This window comes from Mastacembelus armatus, chromosome 20, assembly GCF_900324485.2.
Source record: "Mastacembelus armatus chromosome 20, fMasArm1.2, whole genome shotgun sequence".
NCBI classification, from domain to species: Eukaryota; Metazoa; Chordata; class Actinopteri; order Synbranchiformes; family Mastacembelidae; genus Mastacembelus; species Mastacembelus armatus.
The window spans coordinates 11,928,534-11,937,801 of record NC_046652.1 but is presented as its reverse complement, the minus strand read 5'-3'; positions in this window follow the sequence as shown (position 1 = coordinate 11,937,801).

Sequence of the window (9,268 nt, the reverse complement as noted above, 5' to 3'; positions counted from 1 at the left end):
AAACTTCATTCAGGAATTACAGTGGGTCTGTCATTGTAATACTGTTCAAATTATTGGATTTACACATTTCCATCTGTCACTTATTCTTTTTTTTCCTTATGATAAAGTGAAACAGATGTTTCCCCATAATTCAAAAACAGATTTAGCCACATTTGCAGATAAAGTCCTACATAGGTCTAATGAAAGAATAATAACACAGAATCTGCCATGTTTTACAGATTATCTGAGCGACAATGATGAAGCTTGTGTTTGATGAGGTGTTATATATTCACCAGACCCTACTCACAGTATGAGAGATCATCAGAGGAGGAAGATATTGCCAGATGGGCATCATGCTTCAGTGACGCAACAGCCTAAAGATAACACACCATCGAGGAGCATCAGGAAAGTCTTCGGGGATCCACAGGATGACTTGTCAAGCCGACCACCTGATTTCTAAAAACTACAGCACAAGTTGATACCACTTCAGTATACGTTCTGATACATGATCCAGACTGTTTGAATAAAGATTTTGGCTGATTTCTGCATTATAACCTATATAAATGATTTATATCCCCATTTAATTTGCTATTTTAAGGAGGGTTTTGTCATTTTAAATATTGTAGTCAGTTTAGTAACAAGGATTACATTCTCTTTCACCCTTCAAATTAGTGTTTTGATAAATCTAACAGCCTTTTAGCCAGACTTGAACCTATTTCCCTTGAGGAGAGTCACTGACTGTGCGTGAGGGAGAGCAGCAGCATGTTCAGTCAACAAATCAGCAGCAACAGAGAAGAATAAATGAACTGAAAAATGTGTCTAAATTATCAACCACTGTTCACCATTGTCCAGGTAAACTCCTTCTTCTTTCATTTTGATGTGGTTAATGTTAAACTAAATTTGTTTAACTTAAGTCTGTATAAAAACCTAAAGAGCTTTTCGAATCAGAAGCACTTAGATATATATTATTTATTATTATATTTGATGATAACTGTTTTTTTTTTCCCAACTGTAATGTTTTTTATTTTGTCCCTGTTGTAACCCAGCCTGCATGTCTATACAGGCCCCATAAGGGCTAAGTTTGGGCTGCAAATATGGGTCCCATGTGGGTTTCCATGGTGATCCCACATGTATTTGCCAGATGGGTTCAAGTGGGTTCTGACTGGACTTTGTGTGGGGCCCAACTGGTTGACCTACATGAGACCTGTGTATGCTGTGTATGCCCCATATATGGGACAAATCCACATGGGATTCATATTTGCAGCCCAGACTTAACCCTTATGGGCCCACATGGACATGCAGGCTGGGAAATCACATATACTAACAGATTTTTCCTGTTTTCAACCTTTATACTTATTACAATTATTGTTTTTTATGTTGTGGTTCTGCATCACATCAGTCATGATTCATTCTTAGAGCACCACTTATTTTTTGGCATTGTTTACTGTCTATCCTCTGTCATGTCAGATCCAGCTGCTCCCTCGTGCCTCCCTTTGCTTCTGGTAACAAACCACTTATGCCCTGACTCCGAGGGTGTTTATTGGACCTCTGTACTGTGCCGTGACCTTGCTAGTGACTTCATTTCATAGACTTACCTGCAGTACTGCTCCTGTACTCACTCAAGTGAAGAGATTTACCTGTAACCTGTCAAAGATGTCTCCTCTGTTTACTCTGCTACTTTCTCAAGTTAAAAATCTTAAAACCTACCTGTGGTGCTTCTGTCTGTGATTTGCACTATAATCTGCTATACAAAGACACTATAAGATACTATAGGTATTCTATAAAACAGGAAGAAAAATAAAAATGATTTAAATTACCGAATCACATTGTTATTGTTTTTGTGTATTTTGGAATATTCAGATTTATGAAAACTTTTGAGGTTTTTTTTTTTTGACGTTATGTTCAAATGTTATTTAAAAGCAGGATTTTTATTTCTATCACTGACTTTGCTGTCAGAATGGTAGATGTACCTGGCAGATTTAATCAGCTATAGCTAGCTAGCTAATTAAGCTTACATTAATATTATCAATTTGCTGAAAATATGTGAGAAGCCTTTGACTTACAGCAAGGCTACCCAGCCTGCATGACACATTCAAAAGATGCTGTTTTTTTATTTAAAAAAAAAACTTGCAAAAAACTTCAGTATATTATTACTTATAAGTGCATAGCACAAATCATAGGGAATCAAGGTGAGAAAAATATTTAAAGCACTTATTTTATCAACTGTATAATATTGACCTTCATGAAGAATCAAATTATGTTTTATGTGCATTTTAGTTTATATTGAATATATCACAGAAAGCACCAGAGCCATATAGCCGATCTTAAAGTATTTAAGATTTGTTCACTTGCTATTATCTTCATAAAAGAGTTTTATATTGAAGGCTTGTTTGGAAAAGTATGGCCTCAGAAAAAGCCTGTCAGGTCCTTATATTTAGTTTGTACAGAAATGGCTGCAGTAGCCTTGATGAATGTCTTATCAATAAATGGCATTTAGATGCCTCCATTTTCCATTTCCAGCATAGTCTGTAATAAAGAAAATATAGCATCCCACTAATGTTGACTTTTATTTTGAAGGGAACATTATTAAATTCCTTTCTTTTCATTTGTACACCTGGGTTTGACATATCTACCAGCTGTTAGTTTAATTTAATATGGAGGTTGTTAACCTGTAACCTTGTTCAGGAACAGAAACTTTATCTATTATTTGACATAATTCACATTGGTTAAATAAATGACTGACTCAACACTAATCATTGTTTCCCAACTATTATAAGACTCAATTCCTCCTAGAAAACTGGGGATAAACCTGTTAAATAAGACATTATATTGATGAAACTGATACTTATGCAAATACAGGAATTCGACTGATGACTAGTAAACTAAAATCCACTAGAAAACACACTGAGCGTCTACCTAACTAATGAACGTACATACCAATGCTGTCGTGTAACCCGTTATGGCCCACATAATCTAGGCTGCTGACTGCGGTACTTGGCTAAAGTTAGCATCCTTCCACACCAGTCAAAGAAGTGCCCAAATTGGCCCACCAACTTTTAAATAATCTGCTGAAATTATCAGCTTGTCCTGGGCATGAGCAAGGCACACAGCAGGCCTGGTGACATGCTTACATTGCAGCTTTCATTACTCTTACTGTACTGACAGAGCTCCAGTGCAAAACCTTAACTTCAGCCAGATCCCTCAGCCTCAAATTCAGCATGAATTACTGAAGTCATGGTAATAACCCAGTTGCCTCTTGGCATGATATCAAATTGTCTGTCTTGTGAATGGTGCCTGCATAGTTATTAAGCCCCCAAAACAGCCACCAATTAGCAGCATGATAAGCAACAAAACAGATTTCCAAAGATTTTGCATGATGTTATTGCATATTAATTTTATTTCAAATTCCTCAAGTTTAATTCCAATGTCAGGAAGCTCATTAATGGAGCAGAAATAGTCAAGAATCCCATGAAATAACTTGCAGGAAATAGATTCTGTAAATCCCCAAATATTAAAGTTTGAATAATCTTTTAACACATTTACTGTCAGATTCCAGCATACTTGCTGGGGTGATAGCAGCCTGATTATGAGTAAGAGCTCACACATGGAAGTAATTACCTCTGTGTCAGTTTCTTCAAATATTATGTTTTGGTGACTGCAGGTTAATATTAGTCTTTGTGATGTTTAGGCTTATTGTCCACATACTGATACCAGCCTCTGTTCTGTTATTGCTGGATCACTTGCAATTTAAGATCACTGGGATCACTTCAATAAACTATTTCAGTACATATATTTAGTGACTCATTCTTTCTTACAACTGATACAACTTATTTTTTGCTTCCCAAACATCCGGCTTCAGGAGCAGGGATCAAAGACAAAAAGATATAAGATGAAGATGTTTTACACACACGGTGAAAAGAAGATTTTTCTTCTTGGATTTTGTCTTTACTTCATAATGTTTTTAATATTGTGAGTGTTGTGCCTTTTAGGTACTTTCTTGTACAGAAAACTTCTTAACTGTAAATTATTAGATGATATAAATGTTTATGTTATTAAATGTTGATTTATTCAGAGACTCACTGACATATTTTTATACCAGAGAACTGAGAACTAATTACATGAATTTATAGTATGTAAACAATTATTAGAACTTCAGTCCGTACCTCTTACAGTTGTTTTGCAGTTTATCTCAGTATTGAGGTACGTTACAGTGGAAACTCGTCGTCAGCAGGTCAGATCTGGTCACAGCTCGACAGCACGCTTCTAAAGGGATGTTTTCATCTTAATAGATGTAAATATTAGAATAATTCTATTTTAATGTAACTATTTTCTTCATTCAACTCTGTTGTGTGTCCTGTCAACAAAAAACACAACAATTAACAGTTTCCCATGCACATCAATGTCCCTGTCATAACTAATACTGGTTTCAGTCACGTTCATGTCATAGGAAACCTGGGTACTCTTGTGTATGACCTGGCATTATCCAGCTGTCTGTCTGTGTGTGAAGGAGTGTCTATGACTGCTTCACACCCAAGACAGTCTCCGATATTTCTGCACTGAGGTAAAGGTCATAGTCTGTCAGCCACGGTTTATGATCCAAGACTTCATTTTGTTTTAAATTAAAGTAGTTTTTCTTACATTAGTCAATCAAAACGATTTGCCAGAAATGAATTAAGTGACGCAGTTTAGATGTGTTTTGTTCTGCATGAAGAAGACAAGAGCTTTTCTTTCAGGGATTACTATAGTGCTGTTTTATGTATTCACTGTCCTGCAACTGAGAGACGATGTCAGTGTGGATATGCTGTGGCAGGATGGTCTGGTCTGAATTTAGACACTCTCTTCAACCTCTGAATCAAAAAAAACCCCACAAAAAACTAAAGTTTCAAACTAGCAGCTCTTTGGATGTATGACTATAAAATGTTACCTAAACCCAAACCAGCTCTGCGAGCATCATACACATACGTATCATCATATTACACATATTATATCATATTTTCCTTCTTAGCCCTGAATGACTTGAAGGATAGTAGTGTTGGTCTAGACCAGTGGTTTTTAGACTTTTTGTGTCCAAAGGCGAGCCAAAATGTGAAGGCACAACCTGTGAAAAAAACCTTTTGTAAAATGTGTTACTCTTTATCACTCTGTAAACACTTAACTTTTATTTATCAAACTATATTAATCATGAAACATTTAACAAAAAAAAAAAATTAAGAATTTATTTGAAACTTTAACTCAGCAACCATTTAAACCAGACATGCCACAACATTAAAACTTAATGGAACTGAAAAGAGGAAGAGGTGAAACTATGTGTGTGACTGTAACAAAATCCCACAGCACACCTGGACTTGCTTCGTGGCACACCATTTGGGAACCACTGGTCTATACTGAAATATCTTGACATCTATTGTAGGAATTCTGTACAAATATTCAGGGATCCCTGAAGATGAAAGCTATTGTCTTGGGCAATCCCCTGACTTTTTCCTGGCGGGTTGACATTTTTGGCTTTTATTGAATTATCTTCACAAATTGTGAGTGGATTGCTAAAAAGTTTTTGGTAGACATCCACAGATATACCTGATTTGTAGTGTAATGTCTCATATAGTGTTGGATGGATTGCTCTTAAATATGCGACACTCATCAGAATGAACTGTAATAGCTGGGGTAATCCGATGATATTTGTCAGCTGGTACCATCTTTAGGGGAAAATGTATATTTCACCAACAAATTAGAGTATGACCAAATATTTTCAATACTAATGCCATTCCCATCAGCCTCAGCTATATCTTAGCACACTTACATAATAAACCCAATTGGTAAGCACATTATAAACATTATATGCATGTTAGCATGGTCACCATGACCATGATAACATGCTGACTTTAACATTTACCTCTAAGCACAGCCCCAAAGCGCTGCTAGCATGGCATTATACTCTTAAGCTGTGTCCCAAATCCATCCATCCATCAGCGACACCACTTTCTCTGTAGAGGGTTGCCAGGGGGGCTAGAGGCAATCCCAGCTGACACTGGGTGAGAGGATGGCACATCCTGGACAGATGGCTGGTCTGTCTGGGCTGACACATAGACACAGACGAACACTCAGACTTACATTCACAGCTACAGGCAATTTAGTCACCCCGACCTTCATGTTTTTGGATTGTGAGGAGAAAAAAAAACATGCAAAACATGCAAGCACCGCACAGAAAAAAACAAGGTTCAGTGGGGTTCAAATTTGGAACTTTCTTGCTGTGGTAACTACTGCTCCACTGTGCTACTGAATTTATACTACTGTTTTAATGGTTAGTATAAAGCAACAAATCAACACATTTAACTACCTTTTGCTAACAAAAAAATTCACAATACTTGAGATGTTAAATTCATCAGGCTGGAGAGTGACTGCAAATTACACTACAAGAACATTGTATTTTTTAAGATTTCTTTTTATTTTTCAAGATTTTTTGAGTACTTTCCACCTCCATATACAACTTATTTTAACTTTTTTTCCAGTTATATGAGTAGCTTCTCTCTTTCTAATACTTTTGTTATTTATTATTTTAATGGATTACAATGGTAATGGATAATTATTATGGATATAGGATTTGTATACCACACATCATGTGCATACATTGTAATATGTAGCACTTGTTCAATGATCCATCAGTGAATAACACACATACACACACTACTGAGAGATAGAATCACTTCTAAATCTTAATATTCACACCCTATAATTATGTTCACCTTACCAAATTGCACATGAATGATTTGATCTATCTTCAGCAAAACCTTAAGGCACACTTTACTAATGATTTTTAGAAAAAAAAAAAAATGGGTCTCAGAACCCTTTCAGGCATATTTTCAATCACCTTGGTGTCTGCCAAATGAGAGCCCCTCTCAAAGACCCTCTAGTGAGCATTGTGGTGCTGTATGATGAGTTTGGCACTGGGTTTGAAAAGAAGAGCTGAATCTATAACCTGTGCAGGAGAGCAGAGAACAGACAGCTGATGGAGTGAAATTCCTCACATTGCTATAATGGGTATAATTACACAAAGAAAAGGGCTGTTAGGTTAAATTACCCGTGATATTCACCATGGTTAATGACAGAAATTCAGAAGGTTAAATGACACCAGGAGCTGAATGACTTTTGACATTAAGGTACTATTGAAAAGGGAATTATAAGAAAGCCTTTATGGGCAAATCCAATACCCTGCATGTTGGACTGCTGAGATTGGTTTGAAAAGACTTTAAAAAGGCCTTTCTTTGTGAACACCTGTGTCTTTAGAAGCCATTGTCAGACAATAATTTAGTCTAAGAAGCACTGGCCAGATTGTTTCCCACAGCGGAAACTGTTTGAAGCTCAGTTAGAGTGATGTCTGGAAAGTGTCCTGCTGAGTAGTACACCTACTCATTACACTACCAGTCAAAAGTTTTAGAACACCTCCATTTTTTTCAGGATTTTTTAAAAAATGTACACATTTTAATGTTTCAATGTGGGTCTGAAATTGAAGCATATGAAATAAACAATTGAACATAAAAAAGAAATCATGGAATAGTTTAACAAAGTCTAATTTAAAAGTTTGATTCATCAAAGTAGCCACCTTTTGCAGATACAGCTGTCCTCATAACTTCACATACTCCTGGCACAGTCTGAGAAATATTAGCTATTTTTTGCTAAATATAACTGAACATGCAGAACCTGTGTCTGCTTTTTTAAAATCATAATGATACCTGCAACTACTAAAGATACTATCTGAGCACTTTCCTTTTAAATAGAAGTAATGTGGGTAAGTAATGTCATCGCAATAAGGTTTTGTTTGTTTGTTATTCAACAGGTGTGGTTCCTGTTGGGTAAAAATTATATTGTCGATAGGTTCCCATGGGGGTTGCCATGGAAGCCAAAATGGGGCATAAGATGTATGTATGTTGTATGTATGTGTGTGTGTGTGTGTGTGTGTGTGCCTACTCAAAGATACCTCTAGGTGTGGGAAAGGAGTGAAGAAATGTGTTTGAATTCTGTTTTATACACTAAAATTATACACTTTATATACTCTTTAGTCTAACCCATTTATTTCCAATGACAAGTCATTTTTACTGGGAACATGATGGGTGTATACAAGTTCCATAAAACATACACATTTTTATAAAATTATTAGAAATTTATTTTATTTTTTATTTAAATACCATGTGTGAACAAAGTCATAGAGCCTTATGGCAAGTTTTAGAGAGGAAACTTGTAAATTGGTTAAATTTGACTGGAACACAACAGGAGGGTTAAAAATGTCCATTATTTCTCACATTCAGGTCCCACAAATGTGTTGCACTTATAGGTTGCTTTGCTTTTACCCTTCTGTCCAGTTCACCCCAAACCAACTCAATGGTTTAGGTCTAGAGGTTGTGCTGTTGTGGATTTGGGTCTGCCAGACCTCTTCCTATCAGTTTCCTCAGGTTTCCAAATGCCTTAACTGGCTTTCTTTGCAATTTCTCTAAAGGAAAGACCTAAACTTTTGAGGGTGAGGATGGTCTGTCTGTCTTCTTTTGTTAATTGCCTTCAGAGAAATATACCACTGAACAGCATAGTTGATGAGTGGTTAGCACTGCTGCCTCACAGCAAGAAGGTTCCTGGTTTGAAACCCATCAGGGGCCTTTCTGTGTGGAGTCGGCATGTTCTCCCTGTGCTTGTGTGGGTTTTCTCCAGGTACTCTGGTTTCCTCCCACAGTCCAAAAACATGTATGTCAGGTTGATTGGTGACTCTAAATTGCCCATAGGAGTGAGTGTGTGTGTGTGAGGTTGTTTGTCTCTATGTGGCCCTGTGATGGACTGGTGACCTGTCCAGGGTGGACCCCTGCCTTTCACCCAGAGAGAGCTGGGACAGGCTCCAGCAGATCCCTGTGACCCTAAGGAGGACTAAGCCAGTACTACTTTCACCTCTAAGTTGTTAACACATTACTTCTTCCCTGGAAAAGGCCTTTTTGTATAACTCTGAGTTCTCTCTCTGAGATTATTTGAATAATTTTTTTTCACCTCTGGCAGTTTACCGCTTACATTTGTACCATTTCAGGTTCTTCATTGGACTTAAACTGCTTAAATTCCAATTAAAACTGGAAAAATGGGGGTGTTCTCAATCCTTTTTAAACTGTAGTGTATAAGTAAGCATAGCAGAAACGGTAAAACTGAACAGATTCAAGCAATTTGTATTTTCACTTTATATTGTTTTACCTTGAGCCAATACAGCTACATTCTTATATGTTTGTATATGATGTTCTTCAGGTTTTTACTTCAGTGCAAACTA